Source organism: Eschrichtius robustus, chromosome X (genome assembly GCF_028021215.1).
Source record: "Eschrichtius robustus isolate mEscRob2 chromosome X, mEscRob2.pri, whole genome shotgun sequence".
Classification (NCBI taxonomy): domain Eukaryota; kingdom Metazoa; phylum Chordata; class Mammalia; order Artiodactyla; family Eschrichtiidae; genus Eschrichtius; species Eschrichtius robustus.
The window spans coordinates 44843919-44868978 of NC_090845.1; the positions used below are offsets into that span (position 1 = coordinate 44843919).

The window sequence follows — 25060 nt, forward strand, 5'->3', positions numbered from 1 at the left end:
TGCTGGCACTGGCTTCACCCCAAGTGGCCGAGTGGCACTGTCTGACTCTCTGAGTCCTTGGTGGGTCCCCCCCAACCCTCCTCTAACCCCCACCCTTTCCCTTTCCATTGACTTGGGACAGCCCTTCTAGACATGCCAATCACAGTGGGGGGAGGGACGTCACAGTGCATGGGGTTCAAGGTCACAGTGGGCGCAGCAAAGGGAATCACATTGCAAGTAAGTCAGGTTGTTCCCTCTGCTCAAGTCCAGCTGTCTGCCACGGCAGTGCGACCCACAGCAGACGACCCAAGAAGTGGTGACAGAGGCAGTGGCGGTGGCATCCTTTCCTGCCCGCATGTATCTGTGCTATTTGAAGCCTTGTAACCCATCAGGACCCAACAGCTGTCTGATCACATTGTTGGGCTGCCTGCTGTCTTCAGGTTGGGAGATCCTGGTTGGCCTGTCGAGGATGGGTTTCTCTTGCTCCTCCTCTGGGCTGGCGCTGCCCGGGATCCACTTCCAGGCCTCCGCGTACTCTGCCTCGCGCTGCACTAGGGACTTGACGGGAAGGGCTGGCCTGCTGGTGGAGTTGGGGCTGCTGACCACACCAATGCTGGTGGGCCTCTTGAGGATGCGGCTCTGTGGAGGGGCCCCGTGGGAAGGCTGTCGTCCTGAATCACAATGGGCACTTTGGGAGGAGATTTGGATTTCCCCGCTGTCTGCCACCTTCCAGCTCTCAGGGACTTCCTCATCTTCCATCTTACTCACCGCTTTCGGAGACCCTCAGTTTAGAGTCTGCAGTTGGGATGGACTTCCATTTAGAGCAGATTTCAATATCTTTTCAGTTGAGAAACACCAATCCAGGGTTTGACCCCCCGGGGTTTGGCAGCAGTGTTAGTGATGTAAAGAGGATGACGCAAGGGCCCTTTTAATAGGGCTCAAGATTAGTTTTCTGGTTGCCTTGAGAGAACTAACTCTCCAGTTTCTAGGTTATATAGTGGTTTGCATAGGAGAAATGGAGGAAAAGCAGCTTCCACCTGTTGAAAGGTGCAGAACAGAAGATATATTGTATGTATTTTTTGTGTATGGTAAAGGAAAATACATGAAAATAATAAGATCACTCACACATATTTATAACACACACCTACACACCTGAATGAGGTTAAATGTATAAAGAAAAGAGTCTGGAAGGATCATCCCCAAACTACATAATACTAGTTATGCCAGGGAAGAAGGCAGAAGTTAGATTACAGAGATATTTCCATTTCCTAATTTTTTTACTTTGCTATATTGTTTACATTCTTTGCCCCACATTGCATTGCCCTTGCAAGGAGAAAAAAAATAATAAAGACTAAAAATGGAAGAGCAAAGGAGATGGCCTTGAGTTAGAGCATGACCCCACAAACTGAGATGACAGCAAAGGAGCCATGGAAAACCAGGAAACCACTCACACTCCAAGGCTCTGCCAGAAATTTTTAACTAAAAACAGCCTCTTTGGAACAACTACTGATGATACCACACAGAGCTGAAAACGACTGGCCCTTAGGAAAACTCAACAATAAAATTTCTTAGGCTAAAGGCCCAGAAAATTTGACTTGCTTAGGAGCTGGAGTGATGAACTGATTTCTCTTGATGGAGAGCACAAATCATCTAACTGATCATGTTTGCCCTTTTCACTGTGGCTGCCATGAAGCTCACAGCTAAAATGTTCAGCTCAGTTTATCTGAACTAAGGCCAGATGATCTGTGTCTCTTCACAGCAACTTTACCTGCTTCTTGATCTTCTATTCCCTCTAAATTTCTCTAATTCTTATTTTCAACTAATTGCCCTTTCCCATTTTGCTGTGGGAAAACCAAGTGGGAAACAAACAACCTATCTGAGACTCAATCATTTTCTTTTCCTCTTTGGAAAGCTACTGGGGGTGGGGTGGGTACAGAAGAGTTTTCAGAGACCAAGTTGGGTTAGCCACTCTGCAATGGCTGGATGTGAAATGTGTTGTTTGTTCATTCATTGATAACGTGTTTCTCCTCTGACCAGCAATTCCATTTCTATAACTTTGTCCTAAGGTAAGAATCATGGATGTGTGCAGAGATTTAACTGCAGGAACCTTCATCACAGCTTTGCCTTTAAAACCATAATATTGAAAATAACCTAAATGCCCAATCACTGAGAACTGAGAGAATAAGTTATGGAACCTCCAAAGGATGGAAAGGCAGGCAACCATTAAAAGTAACACTATAGACGATTAAGAGGCTAAAGAGACACAGCAACCAAATTTGAAGTGTGAACCTTGTCTGGAATCTTAATTTGAACAGACAAAAAATCTTGGAGATAATCATTAAAGTTTGAGCCCCGACTAGATATTTGATATTAAGGAATTTAACCACTAATGATCTGAAGGTATTATTGTTAATTATTTTACCTTGAATAATGGTATGGACCTTTAAGTCCTTATCGTTTACAGATACATAATGGAGTATTTATGGATAAAACAATATGTCTGGGACTTGTTTCAAATAATAACAGACATGTAAAAATTTATTGAGCTGTACACTTAATATTTGTGCATTTTATTTTATACCTCAATTAAAAACAAATTAAAAAACAATCTGGGAGGAAGAAATGAATGGGTAGTCTAGGTTAGGGGTTGGCAAACTTTTCTGTAAAGAGCCAGATAGCAAATATTTCAGAATTGTGAAGCCTATGGTTTCTGCAGCAACTACTCAGCTTTGCCATTGCAGGTTGAGAGCAGGCACAGACAATACACAAAACAATTATGCTCCTTGACTGTGTTCCAATAATATTTCATTTATGGGCACTATGATTTGAATTTTGTATCATTTTCACATATCACAAAATATTGTTCTTCTTTTGACTTTTTTTCCAACCATTAAAAAAATGTGAAAACCATTCTTAAGCTTATGGCTGTATAAAAGCATGCCAGATTTGGCCCACTGCCTGCAGTTTTCCATCTCCTGGTCTAGATGAAATAAGACTGGCCAAGAGTTGATGATTGATGAGACTGGGTGATGTGCATAATGGGGTTTCATTATACAGTTCTCAATGTTTGAAAACTTCCACAGAAATAAACTAAGTTTGGAAATAAACTACTATGGAAATAAAGTTAATGGCATGGAAGGATAGCTGAGAAGTGAAGAAGAGGCAGGCCACAAGATCATGCTCCCAATTGTTTAATAACAAACAAACATCTGTCCCCCTAGATATTACAATAGTTTGCGGCCCTCCAAGGCTCAACTCTACCTGACACAATCTTATTCCTTGGTATTTAATTTCTTTAACTGGATTTTCTTGGGTATCACAGGAGCAGCTCTGACATAGAGTTCATGGAAGATACATTAAATATATACATGATCGGTGCTACAAAACCATGGGGAATGGATAATAATCATGTATTAACTCACTTAATTATCATCCCAAGCCTCACAGGATAGGCCCTGCTATCATCCTCATTTCCTAGAGAGGATACTGAGGCCTAGACAGGAAAAGTGACTTGTCTGAGATCACACAACCAGTGATTAGAGGGTGAGGTGGTGAGAAAATGAAAAGCAGAGAACTCCTCCCTAGCTGTTGTGGCACCACGGTTTTCAGAGATGCAACCCTCAGTCTGCTTCTGGATGCCCTAAAAAATTAATTCTCCTTCTAAACTACAGAGAACGTTGTTTGGTTTTTAACTCAAGAATAACAAAATGTTAAATTTACATTGTGCTTTACAGTTTAACTTAAAATCTTAATATTCAAAGCCACAATAAGGAAAAGAGAAACCAAAAATTAAGGAGATAGTTGCAAAACACATATCACCAATAAAAGAGTGGTATCCGAATATATGAAAACAATTCCTACAAATCAGTAAGGAAAAGGCAGACAATGCAACATAAAAATGAGCAAAAGATCTGAACAGGCACCTCACAAAACAGGATCTCCAAGTGATCAATACATATATGAAAAGGTAGTCATCAGGGAATATAAATCAAAACCTCAATGTCTGAATCCTCCATTGGAATGTTGAAACCACAAGGGCTGGGATTTTTGTTTATTCATGGATGTATTGTTGATCTCAAAGAGCCACCAATCATGGACCCCAAAGAATCCCAACATGACCCTTCACATTCCCATTCCTGTCTCCATGGACCCTTGTCACTCATCCTATAGACCTCCTATTGTCCACTTCACAGATCCCCCATCACTCACCCAACAGACCCTCCATCACTCACCCCAGACCCCCTTCACTCACTCTATAGACCCCCTTTACTCACCCCCTTGAAATCCCATCATTCACCCTACAGGCAGCATTGCTCACCTCACAGATCCCCCATCGCTCACCCCCATAAACTCCCCATCGCATATCCCACACACCTGATCCTCCAGACTCCCCTATCACTGTTGTTCACATCATTCAGTCCAAAGGACCCCTCATTAGAGCTTCCACATGTCCCCATCACTGACCAGACAGACTCCCATCGCTCAGCCAGGCCCCTCACCCTGGCTCTGCTCTCAGGACCCAAAAGCTCCTTCTCAAGCCAGGCTTGGCTCCCCGCTTACACAAATGGGCTCAACGTCCCTCGAAAATCCCTTCCCCTTCCAGCCCTCCTCGGTGGGTCTGGATGGCGCATTAGCTTATCTTTCGCCCGATCAGAACCAGCCACCGAGCCCAGCTCTGCCAGTAACAAAAATGGCGTCATTCGCTCTGCGCCAGCAACTCGGTCGCCGGCCGGGAAATGGCTAGTGCCTCCCACGGCTTCTGGGTGCTGCCATTCCAGCCAGAAGATATATGCGTTTTGGAGCTCGGGGAGTCCCCGTGATATTTCCGAGGCAGGGTACTCGAAAGCAGTGTGAAGCTCGGAAGCGCCGCGACTGTCCCGGGGGGGGGGGGAGATTCCAGGCCCGGGGAGGGGGGCGGAGATTCCAGGCCCTGAGCGGAGGCACCGCCTGAGCAAAGGCGTGGCGATGCGACTGGTTGGGGTGTTCGGTGGGAACCGGGGGGCGAGGCGGGGAGTGGAAGCACCACCTGAAAGACTGTTCTGTGGAAGCCTCATTTCTAAAGCGTCTGGAGAAAGTGAAGAGTACCTTGACATAATGTTTGTATTCACTTGGGGGCTCAGACCACACTCCCCGCGCACTCCTCCGAGCCTAGCGTCACCGCCCTCCTGCCCTCCTATTGCTCCTTCCTCAGGTCAGGGCCCGCCCCCTCCTGTCACTCACAGCCTGGACTTTCTACCCGCGTCATTTAAATTGGGCAGAAGCGACCTTTTGCAGCCCATATCAAAGCTCAGAGAGTTGAGTCAGAGGTTCAAGGTAAAACCTAAGGGGCACTGATTTTAGAAAACTTAACAAAGGGCTAGATTGCAGTCAGCCCAGAACGGGATTAAATAGTTCACAAAGGCGTAGGTTCTATATCTACAAAATAGAGGATCTCTGATGGTGCAGTATTTAAGAATGTCCTAGGATTCAAGATCTCTACCAAGGTGTATGGATGGAGAAAACTTAACAAAAACCTTGCTTTCAAGGTCAAATTAGGAGGGCCCTGATAGTGGAATGGTGGCCCAGTTCCAGTCATTCAGAGAGGCTTTGAAAATGGAAATGTTAACTTAGACCCAAATCTGAAATAGACCAGAGAAGCATTAATAGTGGTATAATTAACAATGGCCCACAACTCACAACCTATACCAAAGGGGCAATGATGGTGGAAGAGTTAACAAAGACCTGACTTCAAGGTCACACGTAATGGGCACTCATGATACAAGCATTAACTGAGGGCTGGGGTTGATGCACATAGGAGAAGAGGCACTAACAATGGAAGAGTTAGCAGATGTTTGATTTTCCATACACACCAAAGGAGCATAGATGGGGAGGATTTAACTGAGACCTGTAGTCAATGTACAGACCCTGGGGAGCAACAATAGGGAAAGAGTTAACAGGCTTGAGAAAAGATTCACGCATAAATTGCCCTGATAGTGAAAAAGTGAACAGACCTCCAAGTGCAATACACAGACACAAGGGACTGTTAACTATCTACCCTCAAAAGCCTAGATTCTATATCTAGATAAGAACCCATTAATGGTGGAATAGATAACAGTTGCCTGAGTTCAAGGTAAAATCAGAGATTGATTTAGGTTGGAAAAGTTAACAGAGGCCCAGGTTGGGAGGACATAGATAAGGGATTCTTATGGTGGAATGACTAACAGTGGCTGGGATTTGAGATCACACAGAGGGCATGGATGGTGGAAGAGTTAACAAGGACATAGTTTGAATATTGACCAGATGGGCATCAATGGTGGAATATTTCAAAGACACCTGTATTTGTTTGCTACTCTAACAAATGACCACAAACTTGTGTTGGCTTAAACCAACACAAGTTTACTACTTTACAGTTCTGGAGGTCAGAAGTCCAAAATGGGTTTCACTGGGCTGAAGTCAAGGTGTTGGCAAGGCTGTACTCCCTCTGGAGGTTCTAGGGAGAATTCATTTCCTTGCCTTTTCCAGCTTCCTTGGCTAATGACCCCTTCTTCCATCTTCAAAGCAAGCAATGTAGCGTCTTCAACTCTCTCTTTGACTGTGACCTTCTGTTTCCACCATCACATCTCCTTCTCAGACTCTGACCCTCCTCCCTCCCTCCCTCTCTCTTATGAGGAGCCTTGTGATTACATTAGACCCATCTGGATAATCCACAATAATCTTCCCATCTCAAGATTCTTTTTCTTTTTCTTTTTCTTTTTGGCTGCGCCGCACAGCATGAGGGATCTCAGTTTCCCAACCGTGCCCCCGGCAGTGGAAGCCAGGAGACTTAACCACTGGACCGCCAGGGAAGTCCCAAAATTCTTAACTTAATCACATCTACCATGTCCCTATTGCCATGTAAGAAAACAGATTTACAGATTCCAAGGATTGGGACGTGGATATATTTGGGAGACCATTATTCTGTCTACCATAATGCCCAATTTTGAGGTCAAACCAGAGGCTCAATGGTGGTGGAAAATCTGATTGAGACACAGTGTATTAATAGGGGAAGACAACTGATGGTAGATCAGGTTTGAATTCAAACCAGATGGGCATCAATGAGGGGCTTGAGCTCTTATGTCAGAATTGTTTCAAAGGCCCAGGTTCAAGATCAGAACAAAGGAAATTGATAGAAACCTCAATAGAGACTCTGGACCAAGGTCACAGAAGCACTGATGGTGGACACATTAACAGAGGCCCAGGTTTAAGATCTAAAACATAGGCACACTGATGGTGGAATACTTAGCAGAGCCCTGGGTTTGAGATTAAAACTGAAGGTCACTGATGATTAAAGATTTAACAGATAGATTCATGGTCAGAAAAGAGGGGCATTGGTAGTAAAATCTACAACTGTGATCTGGGTTTAATATACAGATCAGAGAGGGGAACTAATGGTGTTAAGAAACTTGGATTTGATTGACAGATCAGAAGAGGCATTGATGAAGGAAGAAATAAAAATAGAACCCAGGTTTGGGTTTCATGCCAGACTGAATTGATGATGAAATAGTTACTTAACAGAGACCTAAGTTAGATGTCCCGACAAGTGGCACATTAGTGGCAGAAGTATTAACAGAAGGCTGTGTAGAGAAAAAATTGAACAGAGAACCAGGTGCAAGTCAGACCTGAGAGGAAGAGTTAACAGAGGACCAGGATCAAGGTTCAGATCTGAGGGACATAGATGGTAGAAGTCTGACCCAAGACCCAGATTCAATGTGGACAACAGGGGACACATAATCTTCTGTGTGGTCCTGACTAAAGCCATAATCATGTCTTGACTTCAGTAGTGTTATACAGTAGTGGCTATGGACTGAATTGAGGGCCCCCCCCAACGTGTTGACGTCCTAATCCCCATGTGACTGTATTGGACATAGGGCCTTTAAGGAGGTGATTAAGGCTGAGGTTATGAGGGTAGAGCCCCGATCTGATAGAACTGGTGTCCTTAGAAAAGAGCCAGAGTCACCAGAGACATCTGTGAGACACCATGTGAGGACACAGAGAGGAGATAGCCATCTGCAAGCCAGGAAGAGAGCTCTCACCAGAAGCCAAATCCTGCCAGAACTGTGATCTTGGACTTTCTGGCCTCCAGAATTGTGAAAAAACAAACTTCTGTTGTTTGAGCCACCCACTGTATGGTATTTTGTTATGACAGCCCAAGCAGAATAATACAAAGCTATGTACATGTTTAAGAGTTGTCTCAATTATGTGGGAAACTAGGTATGACAGGACCCCTGGAAATTAAGAATTTTCATGAAGTTAAGATCAAAGCTCTGGGGGAGACCTTCAAGATGGTGGAGGAGTAAGACGTGGAGATCGCCTTCCTCCCCACAAATACATCAGAAATGCATCTACATGTGGAACAACTCCTACCGAACACCTACTGAATGCTGGCAGAAGACCTCAGACCTCCCAAAAGGCAAGAAACTCCCCAAGTACCTGGTAGTGCAAAAGAAAAAAGAAGAAACAGGGACAAAAGAATAGGGATGGAACCTGCACCAGTGGGAGGGAGCTGTGAAGGAAGAAAGGTTACCACACACTAGGAAGACCCTTCCCGGGCAGAGACTGCGGGTGGCGGAGGGGGGAGGCTTCGGAGCCACGGAGGAGAGCGCAGCCACAGGGGTGTGGAGGGCAAAGCGGAGAGATTCCCGCACAGAGGCTTGGTGCCGAGCAGCACTCACCAGCCCGAGAGGCTTGTCTGCTCACCCGCTGGGGCGGGCGGGGGCTGGGAGCTGAGGCTCGGGCTTCGGAGGTCGGGTCCCAGGAAGAGGATTGGGGTTGGTGGAGTGAACACAGCCTGAAGGGGTTAGTGCACCACAGCTAGCCGGGAGGGAGTCCGGGAAAAGGTCTGGAACTGCCAAAGAGGCAAGAGACTTTTTCTTCCCTCTTTGTTTCCTGGTGCGCGAGGAGAGGGGATTCAGAGCGTCACCTAAACGAGCTCCAGAGACAGGCGCGAGCCGCGGCTATCAGCGCGGACCCCAGAGACGGGCATGAGACGCTAAGGCTGCTGCTGCCGCCACCAAGAAGCCTGTGTGCGAGCACAGGTCACTATCCACACCTCCCCTCCCGAGAGCCTGTGCAGCCCGCCACTGCCAGGGTCCCGTGATCCAGGGACAACTTCCCCGGGAGAACACACAGCGCGTCTTAGGCTGCTGCAATGTCACGCCGGCCTCTGCCGCTGCAGGCTCGCCCCGCATCCGTACCCCTCCCTCCCCCGGCCTGAGTGAGCCAGAGCCCCCGAATCAGCTGCTCCTTTAACCCCGTCCTGTCTGAGCAAATTACAGATGCCCTCAGGTGACCTACACGCAGAGGCAGGGCCAATCCAAAGCTGAACCCCAGGGGCTGTGCGAACAAAGAAGAGAAAGGGAAATTTCTCCCAGCAGCCTCAGGAGCAGAGGATTAAATCTCCACAATCAACTTGATGTATCCCGCATCTCTGGAATACCTAAATAGACAACGAATCCTCCCAAAATTGAGGCCGTGGACTTTGGGAGCAACTGTCGACTTGGGGTTTGCTTTCTGCATCTAATTTGTTTCTGGTTTTATGTTTATCTTAGTTTAGTATTTAGAGTGTATTATCATTGGTAGATTTATTTATTAATTTTGTTGCTCTCCTCCTTTTTTTAATATATATATAGATTTTTTTGTTCCTTTTTTGCTTTTTCTGAATGTGTACGTGTATCCTTCTTTGTGTGATTTTGTCTGTATAGCTTTGCTTTTACCATTTGTCCTAGGGTTCTCTCTGAATGTTTTTTTGTCTTGTTTTGTTTTCAGTATAGTTTTTAGCACTTGTTATTATCGGTGGATCTGTTTATTGGTTCGGTTGCTGCCTTCTTTCTTTCTTTTTTTTAATGACTTTTTAATGTTTTTTATTTTTAATAATTTTTTTAATTTTAATAACTTTATTTTATTTTATTTATTTTTCTTTATTTATTTCTCCCTTTTCTTCTGAGCCACGTGGCTGACAGGGTCTTGCTGCTCCGGCTGGGTGTCAGGTCTGTGCCTCTGAGGTGGGAGAGCCGAGTTCAGGACATTGGTTCACCAGAGACCTCGCGGCTCCACATAATATCAAACGGCGATAGCTCTCCCAGAGATCACCATCTCAATGCTAAGACCCAGCTCCACTCAATGACCAGCAAGCTACAGTGCTGGACACCCCATGCCAAACAACTAGCAAGATAGGAACACAACCCCACCCATTAGCAGAGAGGCTGCCTAAAATCATAATAAGGTCACAGTTACCCCAAAACACAACACTGGACACGGTCCTGCCCACCAGAAAGACAAGATCCAGCCTCATCCACCAGAACACAGGCACCAGTCCCCTCCACCAGGAAGCCTACACAACCCACTGAACCAACCTTAGCCACTGGGGGCAGACACCAAAAACAACGGGAACTACGAACCTGCAGCCTGTGAAAAGGAGACTCCAAAAACAGTAAGTTAAGCAAAATGAGAAAACAGAGAAACACACAGCAGATGAAGGAGAGAGGTAAAAACCCAACAGACCAAACAAATGATGAGGAAATAAGCAGTCTACCTGAAAAAGAATTCAGAGTAATGATAGTAAAGATGATCCAAAATCTTGGAAATAGAATGGAGAAAATACAAGAAACGTTTAACAAGGACCTAGAAGAACTAAAGAGCAAACAAGCAATGATGAACAACACAGTAAATGAAATTAAAACTTCTCTAGAAGGAATCCATAGCAGAATAACTGAGGCAGAAGAACAGATAAGTGACCTGGAAGATAAAAGAGTGGAAATAACTACCGAACAGCAGAATAAAGAAAAAAGAATGAAAAGAATTGAGGACAGTCTCAGAGACCTCTGGGACAACATTAAACACACCAACATTCGAATTATAGGGGTCCCAGAAGAAGAAGAGAAAAAGAAAAGGACTGAGAAAATATTTGAAGAGATTATAGTTGAAAACTTCCCCAATATGGGAAAGGAAATAGTCGATCAAGCCCAGGAAGCACAGAGAGTCCCATACAGGATAAATCCAAGGAGAAACATGCTGACACATATTAATCAAACTATCAAAAATTAAATACAAAGAAAAAATATTAAAAGCAGCAAGGGAAAAACAACAAATAACATACAAGGGAATCCCCGTAAGGTTAACAGCTGATCTTTCAGCAGAAACTCTGCAAGCCAGAAGGGAGTGGCAAGACATATTTAACGTGATGAAAAGGAAGAACCTACAGCCAAGATTACTCTACCCAGCAAGGATCTCATTCAGATTCGACAGAGAAATTAAAACCTTTACAGACAAGCAAAAGCTAAGAGAATGCAGCACCATCAAACCAGCTTTACAACAAATGCTAAAGGAACTTCTCTAGGCAGGAAACACAAGAGAAGGAAAAGACCTACAATAACAAACCCAAAACAATTAAGAAAATGGTAATAGGAACACACATATCGATAACTACCTTAAATGTAAATGGTTTAAATGCTCCCACCAAAAGACATAGACTGGCTGAATGGATACAAAACATGACCCATATATATGCTGTCTACAAGAGAACCACTTCAGACCTAGGGACACATACAGACTGAACGTGAGGGGATGGAAAAAGATATTCCATGCAAATGGAAATCAAAAGAAAGCTGGAGTAGCAATTCTCATATCAGACAAAATAGACTTTACAGTAAAGACTATTACAAGAGACAAAGAAGGACACTATATAATGATCAAGGGATCGATCCAAGAGGAAGCTATAACAATTGTAAATATTTATGCACCCAACATAGGAGCACCTCAATACATAAGGCAAATGCTAACAGCCATAAAAGGGGAAATCAACGGTAACACAATCATAGTAGGGGACTTTAACACCCCACTTTCACCAATGGACAGATCATCCAAAATGAAAATAAATAAAGAAACACAAGCTTTAAATGACACATTACACAAGATGGACTTAATTGATATTTATAGGACATTTCATCCAAAAACAACAGAATACACTTTCTTCTCAAGTGCTCATGGAACATTCTCTGGGATAGATCATATCTTGGGTCAGAAATCAAGCATTGGTAAATTTATGAAAATTGAAATCGTATCAAGTATCTTTTCCGACTGCAACGCTATGAGACTAGATATCAATTACAGGAAAAAAACCTGTAAAAAATACAAACACATGGAGGCTAAACAATACACTACTTAATAACCAAGAGATCACTGAAGAAATCAAAGAGGAAATCAAAAAATACCCAGAAACAAATGACAATAAACACAATGACGACCCAAAACCTATGGGATGCAGCAAAAGCAGTTCTAAGAGGGAAGTTTATAGCAATACAATCCTACCTCAAGAAACAAGAAACATCTCAAATAAACAACCTAACCTTACATCTAAAGCAATTAGAGAAAGAAGAACAAAAAAACCCCAAAGTTAGCAAAAAAAAAAAAACCCAAAAAAACCCCAGAAGGAAAGAAATCATAAAGATCAGATCAGAAATAAATGAAAAAGAAGTGAAGGAAACAATAGCAAAGATCAAATAAAACCAAACACTGGTTCTTTGAGAAAATAAAGAAAATTGATAAACCATTAGCCAGATTCATCAAGAAAAAAAGGGAGAAGACTCAAATCAATAGAATTAGAAATGAAAAAGAAGAAGTAACAACTGACACTGCAGAAATACAAAGGATCATGAGAGATTACTACAAGCATCTATATGCCAATAAAATGGACAACCTGGAAGAAATGGACAAATTCTTAGAAAAGCACAACCTTCCGAGACTGAACCAGGAAGAAATAGAAAATATAAACAAATCAATCACCAGCACTGAAATTGAGACTGCGATTAAAAATCTTCCAACAAACAAAAGACCAGGACCAGATGGCTTCAAAGGCGAATTCTATCAAACATTTAGAGAAGACCTAACACCTATCCTTCTCAAGCTCTTCCAAAATATAGCAGAGGGAAGAACACTCCCAAACTCATTCTACAAGGCCACCATCACCCTGATACCAAAACCAGACAAAGATGTCACAAAGAAAGAAAACTACAGGCCAATATCACTGATGAGCATAGATGCAAAAATCCTCAACAGAATACTAGCAAACAGAATCCAACAGCACATTAAAAGGATCATACACCATGATCAAGTGGGGTTTATCCCAGGAACGCAAGGATTCTTCAATAGATGCAAATCAATCAACGTGATACACCATATTAACAAATTGAAGGAGAAAAACCATATGATCATCTCAATAGATGCAGAAAAACCTTTCGACAAAATTCAACACCCATTTATGATAAAAACTCCTCAGAAAGTAGGCATAGAGGAAACTTGCCTCAACATAATAAAGGCCATATATGACAAACCCACAGCCAACATCGTTTTCAATTGTGAAAAATTGAAACCATTTCCTCTAAATCAGGAACAAGACAAGGTTGTCCACACTCACCACTATTATTCAACATAGTTTTGGAAGTTTTAGCCACAACAGTCAGAGAAGAAAAAGAAAAGAAATCCAAATCAGAAAGAAGAAGGAAAGCTGTCACTGTTTGCAGATGGCATGATACTATACATAGAGAATCCTAAAGATGCTACCGGAAAACTACTAGAGCTAATCAATGAATTTGGTAAAGTAACAGGATACAAAATTAATGCACAGAAATCTAACATTCCTATACACTAATGATGAAAAATCTGAAAGAGAAATTAAGGAAACACTCCCATTTACCATTGCAACAAAAAGAATAAAATACCTAGGAATAAACCTACCTAAGGAGACAAAAGACCTCTATGCAGAAAACTATAAGACACTGATGAAAGAAATTAAAGATGATACAAACAGATGGAGAGATATACCATGTTCTTGGATTGGAAGAATCAACATTGTAAAAATGACTATACTACCCAAAGCAATCTACATATTCAATGCAATCCCTATCAAAATACCAACGGCATTTTTCACAGAACTAGAACAAAAAATTTCACAATTTGTATGGAAACACAAAAGACCCTGAATAGCCAAAGCAATCTTGAGAAAGAAAAACAGAGCTGGAGGAATCAGACTCCCGGACTTCAGACTATACTACAAGGCTACAGTAATCAAGACAGTATGGTACTGGCTCAAAAAAAGAAATATACATCAATGGAACAGGACTGAAAGCTCAGAGATAAACCCACGCACCTATGGTCACCTTATATTTGATAAAGGAGGCAAGAATATACAATGGAGAAAAGACAGCCTCTTCAATAAGTGGTGCTGGGAAAACTGGACAGCTACATGTAAAAGAATGAAATTAGAACACCCCCTAACACCATACACAAAAATAAACTCAAAATGGTTTAAAGACCTAAATATAAGGCCAGACACGATAAACTCTTAGAGGAAAACATAGGCAGAACACTCTATGACATAAATCACAGCAAGATCCTTTTTGACCCACCTCCTAGAGAAATGGAAATAAAAACAAAAATAAACAAATGGAAGCTAATGAAACTTAAAAGCTTTTGCACAGCAAAGGTAACCATAAACAATACGAAAAGGCAACCCTCAGAATGGGAAAAAATATTTGCAAATGAAGCAACTGACAAAGGATTAATCTCCAAAATTTACAAGTAGCTCATGCAGCTCAATATCAAAAAAACAAACAGCCCAATCCAAAAATGGGCAGAAGACCTAAATAGACATTTCTCCAAAGAAGATATACAGACTGCCAACAAATACAGGAAAGGATGCTCAACATCACTAATCATTAGAGAAATGCAAATCAAAACTACAATGAGGTATCATCTCACACTGGTCAGAATGGCCATCATCAAAAAATCTAGAAACAATAAATGCTGGAGAGGGTGTGGAGAAAAGGGGACCCTCTTGCACTGTTGGTGGGAATGTAAATTGATACAGCCACTATGGAGAACAGCATGGAGGTTCCTTAAAAAACTAAAAATAGAACTACCATATGACCCAGCAATCCCACTACTGAGCATATACCCTGAGAAAACCATAATTCCAAAAGAGTCATGTACCACAGTGTTCATTGCAGCTCTATTTACAGTAGCCAGGACATGGAATAACCTAAGTGTCCAGCGACAAATGAATGGATAAAGAAGATGTGGCACATATATACAATGGAATATTACTCAGCCATAAAAAGAAACGAAATTGAGCTATTTGTAGTGAGGTGGATGGACCTAGAGTCTGTCATACAGAGTGAAGTAAGTCAGAAAGGGAAAAACGATTACCATATGCTAACACATATATATATGTAATCTTTAAAAAAAAACGGTTCTGAAGAACCTAGGGGCAGGACAGGAATAAAGACGCAGACGTAGAGAATGGACTTGAGGAGACGGGGAGGGAAATGGGTAAGCTGGGACGAAGTGAGAGAGCGGCATGGACATATATACACCACCAAATGTAAAATAGATAGCTAGTGGGAAGCAGCCACATAGCACAGGGAGATCAGCTCGGTGCTTTGTGACCACCTAGAGGGGTGGGATAGGGAGGATGGGAGGGAGACGCAAGACGGAGGAGATATGGGGATATATGTATATGTATAGCTGATTCACTTTGTTATAAAGCAGAAACTAACACACCATTGTAACACAATTATACTCCAATAAAGATGTTAAAAAAAAAATCGAAGCTCTTCTCAAGAATTTTTTGACACAGTGAGTAATACCCTTCATGCATATTCCTGGGCCCTAGACCCAGATTTTCTGATACGGTCGGTAAGGTTGAGGTCCAATAATCTGCATTTATTTTAACTTTTTATTTGGAAATGATTTCAGGCTTACAGAAAATGTTGCAAGAATAGTAATTATATTTTCCTGAAACATTTGAAAGTAAATGTCCCTAAATACTAGTGTATTTTTCCTAAAAAGCTAGACATTATTTTGTATAACTACAGTATAAAAACAAAGCCAGGAAGTTAACATCATTTCAACACTATTATCTAATCTGCAAATCTTTTTCAAAATGTGCCAATAGTCCCAATAATGCCCTTACTAGCAAAAGAAAACATTTTTTTCTGTTCCCAGATCCAGTCCAGGATAGTGTGTTGCATTTACTTGTCACATCTTTCAGTCTTTTTCTTTTTTCAGTCTTTTTGAAATCTAGCCTTTCTTCATCTTTTATGACATTGACATTTTTGTCGAACATAGGCACGTTGTTTTGTAGACTGTCCCTTGGATTCATTCTTATATCTCTGATTCCAATCCAAGACATCAGGTTTATTGTAACCTTATCCCTTTCCCATATTTGAAATGCTTTTCTCTGACAATGGAAAACATGACTCTTGTTATCTATGATATATTTGTTTGCTCAGATCCTCATATAAGGTAGTCTCAGAATTCCTAAACATACCCCTGTTTAAAAACAAATTTACTAACTAAAGTACAACATTTGTGTACAGTTCTTTTTGCTTTCAGCCTTATAGTATCTGGTCAAAATAACTATTGTTTCCCAAAGCTACTTAGGTTAGTTATTTTCTCCCCCATGCCCTTCAGTGTGGTTATATTATTCACTTGTAATACAGTTAGGTTCCATTATTTCTGTTTACATCCCATTTGGGGTTCCCCTCTCATCCTAGTTTATTTTAATTTATTTATTTTGCAACCACTTTCTTACTTTCCTTATTTTTTTTCTGGAGTCTGTGAAACGTGACTATTGTTCTAAGACTCAAAGCTCTGCAAAAAGGTATACTCAGAGAAATATTGCTTCCTGCTCCATCCTAGTCCCCATCCCCTCCTTCTTTCCACCACGTTCCCACCCCCACTCCCTTTGGATTACAAATTTCCTTCATTACCTCATGTGCAGGCTCAGAGTGAAGTGTTGGGCCCTGGGAGAGGTGTTCCCTGTGAGTCTATGCTCCAGTTCCTTTCTGCAGTAAATGTCTCTAGAGGCCTGATTGCAAATATCCCTGCCTACTTGATTCCCTGGATATGGTGTGTTGAAGGTTGAGAGGATTCATCTGAGCTCTTAGTTATGGGCTTATTCAGCCTAAGGACTGAGGAGTTTCACTATTTTATTTAATTTAGGTTTAATGAAAGGTAAAAGAGGTAAAGAGGAGAGAGAAACAGAAGAGGGAGAGTGTGAGGGAGGAAGAGAGGAATCTGAGAGGCTGTGAGAGAGAAAGAGTCAGAAAGAGATAAGCAGATAAAAGACAGAGTGTGCAACTTGGTGAGGCAGGGATGGAGGAGGGTCTTCTGCCCAAGGAATGTGCACTCAACTCACAGGCAAAACTGGAGGGGAATCTATGAGCATCTAAGTCAGGGATTGGCCTGGCCTCTACCCTGAAGAAGCCCTTGCCCTTTCATCTGTCCCACTGAGTCCCTACTATTGCCCCTCCAGAATAAATTCACATGTCCAGCGAAACCTACGGAGAACACTCCCAAGGAAAAGGATCAGAATGTGGGCTGATGCCTTCCTCCCACTGGACAGGCCTGGGGAGGGGGTTGGGAGGGACTAAGGGAAGCAGAAAAACTGTCTCTCTGCCCAGGAGCAGCTGGGGTATCCTCAGGGCAGGAGTGAGGGACCCACATCTGACACCCTTGGAACTGGGTTACAGAAAGTGTCTCCTCTCTGTGCTGTCTATGCCCCAGTAGGTGATTTTGTCCAAACCCCTGCCTCCCGGTAGCCAGGTACCAGGACACACCAGCCGCACCAGCAGATTCAAAAGCCTAAGGGGAGAACTGTGTGTCCCAGGTTTCTTGGCAGATGGCCTAAGCTGCTTTGCTTTGCAGCTCTGCAGATTGAAAGGAATGAGGGTACAAGGGCCAATGGGGCCATGGGAACTTCTGGGACAGAGGAAGAACACCTGGTGAATTATTCAGGATTTGATGACCAGCATCTGGATTTTGCTACCCAGAGGCAGTGTGAATCTCAACATCCACCTGGAAGGGATGCTGAGCCTGGGCATCACTGCAACCCTTCAAGGGTACTGGGTTTGGTGATCCAGCTGGCTTGGGCTGCTGTTGTAGGGACCAAGGTTATACAGCCCCATTAACACATCTGTTTCACTGCTGGGAAGCAGTGAAATAAAATTGCCATGCAAATCTCGTGCAAGTCTTCATAGCGACATATACTTTCTTTTCTCCTGGGTGAAAATCTAGAAGTGGAATAGCTGTTAAACCCTCCAACTTTGTTTTTATGGTAAGTGCATTGTTAGATTTTAAAGAAACTACCAAACTGTTTTCCAGATTGGTTGTACCAGTGTACCAGTCCACAGGGCACAGTAGATACTCCAGACAAAAACCCACACGTATATAGACAACTGATTTTTTTAAGGTACAAAGGCATTGTGGTGGAGAAAGGATAGCCTTTTCAACAAATGGTGCTGGAGCAATTGGATATTCATTGCAAAAGAATGTACTTGGGTCCATACCTTGCAATATATTCAAAAATTAACTCAAAATGGATCATAGACCTACATGTATAACCTAAAAGAATAAAACTTCTAGAAGAAATCACAGGAAAAAATTTTGACATTGTTAGGCAAATATTTCTTTGTTTTGACAGGAAAAGCACGATTCATTAAAGAACAAACTGATAAATTAGATTTCACCAAAGCTGAAAAAGCCATTCTTTAAAGGACACAGTTAAGATCATTAAAAAACAAGCCACAGGGCTTCCCTGGTGGCGCAGTGGTTAAGAATCCGCCTGCCAATGCAGGGGACACGGGTTCAAGCCCTGGTCCGGGAGGATCCCACATGCCGTGGAGCAGCTAAGCCCATGTGCTGCGGCTGCTGAGCCTGCGATGTGGAGCACGCGGGCCACGGCTACTGAAGCCCGAGCGCCTGGAGCCCATGCTCCGCGACAAGAGAAGCCACCGCAATGAGAAGCCCACACCACAATGAAGAGTAGCCCCCCCCCCCCGCTTACTGCAACTAGAGAAAGCCCGTGCACAGCAACGAAGACCCGACGCAGCCAAAAATAAATAAATTAATTAAAGTACTCAAGAAATTGTTATAGTTAAAGCAAAACAAAAAACAAAAAACAAGCCACAGTCTAGGAAAAGTCTTTGCAAAAACATGTATCTAAGTATAAAAAAGACTCACAAAACTCATCAATATGAAAATAGCCCAATAAAAAACGGGCAAAAGATTTGAGCAGAAGATATACAAATGACAAATACATGAAAAGGTGCTCAGCACTATTGTCATTAGGGAAATACAAATTTAAAGCATAAAGACATACCACTACACACTTACTAAAATGGCTAAAATTAAAATGACTGCCCATAGCAGGTGTTGGCATAGATGTGGAAGAGCTGGAATGCCCATACACTGCTGATGGGAATGTAAAATGGTACAACCAATTTGGAAAACAGTTTGGTTGTTTCTCTAAAATCTAACAATGCACCTACCATAAAAACAAAGTTGGAGGGTTTAACAGCTATTCCACTGCTAGGTTTTCACCCAGGAGAAAAGAAAATATATGTCCCTATGAAGACTTGTACAAGATTTGCATGGCAATTTTATTTGTAATAGTCAAAAACGGAAAACAATTTAATGTCCATCAACAGGTGAATGAGGGACTTCCCTGGTGGTGCAGTGGATAAGACTCCATGCTCCCAATGCAGGGGGCCTGGGTTTGATCCCTGGTCAGGGAACCAGATCCCACATGCATGCTGCAACTAAGAGTTCGCATGCCACAACTAAGGAGCCGGCGAGCCACAACAAAGGAGCCCACCTGCCGCAACTAGGACCCAGCACAACCAAATAAATAAATACTTTAAAAAACAGGTGACTGAATAAACAAACTGGAGTCCATATAACACAACATGGATAAATCTCAAAATAATTATACTGAGTGAAGGAAGCCAGACAACCAGGGGTACATAGAGTATGTTTCTATTTACATGAAACCTTACAAAATGCAAATTAATCTTCAGTGACAGAGAGCAAATCAGTGCTTGCTTAGGTGTATGCAAGTGGGGATGAGAGAGTGATGAATGTGTTTACTAACTTGATTATGGTGAATATATTTATATATAATATAAGCTTACCAAATTGTGTACTTTTAATATGTACAATTTACTGTATGCCAATTATACCTCAATTAAGCTGTTTTTAAAAAACATCATCGATGGCAACAATCTGTATGATCAGTCATGCCAGAAATACATGCAAGAAAGTCTAAGATGTTGAGATATAAAACTGGCAGATATATTTTTCTGATCTCATACCCGGCAGCAATGATTTATCTTTAACACCAACTCTCAGATTCTGAGTTCCCCCGCTTCTCTCAAGTGATATAGTTATGATTTGTGCAAAATTCCATCTTTATGTTATACTTCAATATAAAGTTTACTCTTTTAAAAGAGAAGTGGAAATACACTATAGAGCAAAAGAATCTTCAGCTCAATGAACAATATTCTAGACAATATGGGAAACTCCCACAGCCACATAATGCTGGCCTTTTCATTCATCCATCCTGGAGTCAGAAGGTCCACAGCATCCTGGGTCCTGGTGCAGGCCTTGCCCTCATACAGGGGTCTGTCACCACCACCAGCACAGAGAGTCTCTCCTGTTCCCTTGGTGGAAAAGTGCTGAGCACAGAGACTTCCACCATCCTGGTTTCTCACACTATAGTCTGTAGCTCTGACAGTCGGCAAGTCCCTCCACACAACTGGCCACAGGCTTTCCTGCTTGTAGATGTATTCATCATTTACACGTGCTCTCTGCAGGTGCTGGGGTTTACAATCTCCTCATGGGGTGGAGACTAGCATTGTGGTGAAGGATTAGCCAAACATGGTCTTCATTCCTCCCTGTACTATTTGTTGACTGTCTGACCTTAGGCAAATTCTGGCCTCTTGAATCTACATCTGTGACATCTATATCACATGCTCCTGGGAGCGTTTGGGTTTCTTGTGAACCCAAAACAGAGTAAGCACAGAATACATGCATGGTATTATTATCACCATGTCCATCAGTTAATAATAACAACAGTTAATGTTCGTAGATTACTCACTATGTGCCTAGCCTTATGCTAAGTGCTTTACAAGCACAAGTTACAACAGCCCTGTGAGGGAGGTGCAGTTATTACCTCATTTCACAGAGGAGGAAATGGAAAGTCAGGGAGGTTGAGTGACTTGCCCAAGGTCACTCAGTCATCAGGTGTTGGGGCAGGGAAGTGAACTCAGGTCTGTCTGCCTACAGAGCCCACATCCCTCCCACCAGGCTGCACTGTCTTCCACCCCATTTGGCCTCAAAGAGCTCCAGTCACTCCTTTCCAAACCCAGTGACCCCAGAACTTCAGAACAAGGTATCTGACTTACTCCTTGCAGTAGGCAGAATAATGGCCCCCAAAGATATTAGGTCATAGTCCCTGGACACTGTAAATATTACCTTACTTGGAAAATGGTTCTTTGTAAATATGATTAAGTTAAGGCTGTTGAGATGTGGAGATTATCCTGGATTATCTGGGTGGGTCCTAAATGCAATTACGTGTATCCTCATAAGAGATGCATAAGAGATGCCCAGAGTCCAGGAGAGAGAGGAGGTAAAGGAGTGGGAGGGAGAAGCAGAGAGAAGCGGCCAAGAATTGGAGCCAGACCAGGGGCTGGAGCCAGAATTGGAGTCGAAGCTGCTTTTGCTAAAGCAGCAGCTAGTAAAGAAGTTGAAAAGATGCTGGTTTTCTTAGGACTACTCACCTCCCTCCTTTCTTTCCTGTATGTGATAGCTCTGTCCATTAGGAAGTTCTTTGCTGGTGGGATTTGGAGAACAAATGTGCAGCTTCCCAGGAAGATAGTGGTGATCACCGGAGCCAACATGGGCATCAGTAAGGAGACGGCCAGAGAGCTCGCTAGCAGAGGAGTATGCATTGCCTGCTGAGATGTACTGAAGTGGGAATCTGCTGCTAGTGAAATCTGAGCTAATACAAAGAACTCCCAGGTGCTGGTGTGGAAACTGGACCTATCCAATACCAAATCCATCTGAGCTTTTGCTGAAAGCCTTCTGGCAGTGCAAAAGCAGCTCCATATTCTGATCAACAATACAGGAATGATGATGTGTCCATATTCCAAGACAGCTAACAGCTTTGAAACCCACCTGGGAATCAACTGCCTGGGCCACTTCCTTCTCACTTGCTCTCTCCTGGAGCAGCTGAAGGAGTCTGCTCCTGCACAGATGGTGAACCTGTCATCGGTGGCTCACCATGCTGGCAAGATTCGCTTCCAGGACCTTGAGAGTGAGAAGCGCTATAGCTGGGGTTTTGCATATTGCCACAGCAAGATGGCCAACATACTTTTTACCTGGGAGCTGGCCAAGAGGCTCCAACGGATGGGGGCCACCCTCTATGCAGTGCACCCAGGCATGGTCCACTCTGAGCTTGTCCAATACTCATTCCTGCTGTGCCTGCTCTGGCAGCTCTTCTCCCTCTTTGTCAAATTGGTGTGGGAGAAGGGAGCGCAGACCAGACTGCACTGTGCCATAACTGAGGGCCTGGAGCCCCTGAGTGCCAAGTACTTCAATGACCGCAAGAGGACCTGGGTATCTCCAAGGGCCTGAAGTAACAAAATGGCTGAGTGCCTGTGGAACGTCAGCTGTGAGCTTCTAGAAATCCAGTGGGAGTAGAGCTGGTAGAAGAGCCACAGCCTTATCAGGCCAAGTCCACGCCATAATGAAAGGGGACCAAGGAGAAGGACCATCCTGAAGGATTTTCCTTCTGGTTTACTGCTGTTGCAAACCCTGCCCTGTTCTGATTCTCCTGACCCTTACGGAAACCTTGGCACACCCAACGCTCTTGTGAAGCTGGCTCACAGCATGAGATGCTCACAACTGCAGAGGATTCTTCTCCAAGAATTTCATGAATAGAGTGCTCTCTTGGGGCAGGAGGACTGGGCAGATCCCAGGTGGGCATGGGGAAGGCAGAAGAGCCTGGGAAATTGGGGGCAATTTCTTCATCAATACCAGAAATGCCAGCCAACATTTTCAGCTGAGGCGACAGGAGCATCAGGGTTACATATTTCCAGGGACTGTAAGACTCAAACTTTTGACTGATCTCTTTTCTCTTTGGAATACTAGTCGCATCTCTTGAGTCTAGACAACTCAGGAAAATCTTGGCTAACTTTGGCCAACTTTAGTTCCTTCCTCTGAGCATCCTGAAGCCACTGTATGAAGCTGGACCTTCCCATTTTCTTTTTCCAGTTATTTTTTTAAGGTTAAAAAAAATTGCCAGCCTTATTGAGATATAATTGACATATAACACTGTGTAAGTTAGGACCTCCATTTTCAATCATGCAGATTGTTTCTTTTTCTAAAGAGTTCCCTTTACCTCAATTTTTAGAGAAAATAAAAACTGAACATGGAAGGAAAGAAGGGAGGGAGGGAGGAAGGGAGGGAGGAAGGAAGGAAGGAAGGGAAGGAAGGAAGGAAGAAAGGTAGAGAGAGATTTGAAGAGATACACAGAGGAGAAGGCAATGTGAAGATGGAATAGAGAGAGATCTGAGGATGCTGGCCTTCAAGATTGGAGTAATGCCGCCTGAAGCCAAGGAATGATGTGAGCAATCAGAAGCTGAAAGAGGCAAAAAATGGATTCTCCCTAGAACCTGTAGATAGAGGACAGCCCTTCTGACACCCTTAATTTAGGCCAGTGATGCTGATTTCAGGTTTATGACCTCCAGACTGTGAGAAAATAAAGCTCTATTGTTTTATGTCACCAAGTTTGTGGTCACTTGTTACAGCAGCCACAAGAAACTAATACCTGATTTTGCTACCTAAAAGTGGAATGCTGCTGTAACAAATACCTAAAGATATGAAAGTGGCTTTGGAATTGGCTAATGGGTAGAAGCTAGAAGAATGTTGAGAAGCTTGATAGAAATGTCCTAGATTGAATTGAAAAGACTGTCAGTAGAAATAACAACTTTGAAGGTGATTCTGGTGAGATCTCAGAAGGAAGTGAGGAGCATGGAAGAGAAAACCTACATCATCTTAGAGAATACATATATTGTCATAAGCAAAATCGTAGAAATATGAACATTAAAGGTGCTGTTGATAAGGGCTCAGAAGCAAATGAGGAACATGTTATTGGAAACTTAAGGAAAGACAATCCTTGTTACACTGGCAGAAAACTTAGTGAATTGTGTCCTACAGTTGTGTGGAAATCAGAGCTTGTAAGCAATGAACTTGGATATTTAGCTGAGGAGATTTCCAAGCAAAGTGTTGAAGGTGTGGTCTGATTTATTCTTGCTGCATATAGTAAAATGTCAAAGGAATTAGGTAAATTGAGGGGAAAATGGTTGAGCAAAAGGGATCTAGGATTTGATAATTTGGGGAATTCTCAGTCTATCGAGATTGCAAAAGACATTAAATTAAGAGATTCATTCTCAGAAAGGTGTGCTCTGGAGAGAAAGTCAAGAGTGTGGCTGTGTTTGCTAGTACTGCAGAGATTAGATGTGTGACTCGTGAATCTCTTCAACCATCTCAGCCATACCCAGGAATAGAGCTAGGATAATCTAGGAAAGATATGTGGAGGACCATCTGGTCTAATGGTGTGAATCTCTGGACATACTTGGGAGACCCACACAATTTTTGATGTTATATCTTCAGAAACATGGACAGATTGAACTGAACGAAACAGAGGCAAGAAAAAATGAAGGAAAGACTGCCAGACTCCCAAAATTCTACAGGCATCAAAAAGGCTGATAAAACTACTCAATTACAAACATATGCCACACTTCAAGAGAAAGGAAGAATGACTCTGAGGGCAGAGCTGTAGGCCCATAGGACAGAGCCTCAAGTCACAGAGGATTATTCCCAGACCTTGAAACCCAATGGAATTTTCCCTGCTAGATTTAAAAATTGCTTAGGGCCAATGACTCCTTCTTTCTTCCATTTTCTCCTATTTGAAATGATAATGTCTATAGCTACTATTCTATGCCTGTCCCACCACTGTATTTTAGGAACAGTTAATTTGTTTTCTGGTGTTCAAGTCCAAAGAGGAATTTTGCCCCAGGATGGATCATACCCAGAGTACCACCCATACCTATTTTAGAAGATGAGATTTGGTACTCTTGAGCTGATGATATTTAGATGAGATTTTAGACTTGAGCTGATACTGTGATGGATTGAGAATTTGGGGACTTGGGGATGGAGTGCATGT

The 25060-nt window shown here is 42.8% G+C and overlaps 2 pseudogenes; one reads left to right on the plus strand and one right to left on the minus strand.

Moving 5' to 3' along the window:
• Positions 1 to 206: 206 nt before the first annotated feature.
• On the minus strand, positions 207 to 4830 carry LOC137756729 (SUZ RNA-binding domain-containing pseudogene; annotated as a pseudogene).
• A 16755-nt stretch (positions 4831 to 21585) lies between these two features.
• On the plus strand, positions 21586 to 22533 carry LOC137757173 (retinol dehydrogenase 12 pseudogene; annotated as a pseudogene).
• The last annotated feature ends 2527 nt before the right edge of the window (positions 22534 to 25060 follow it).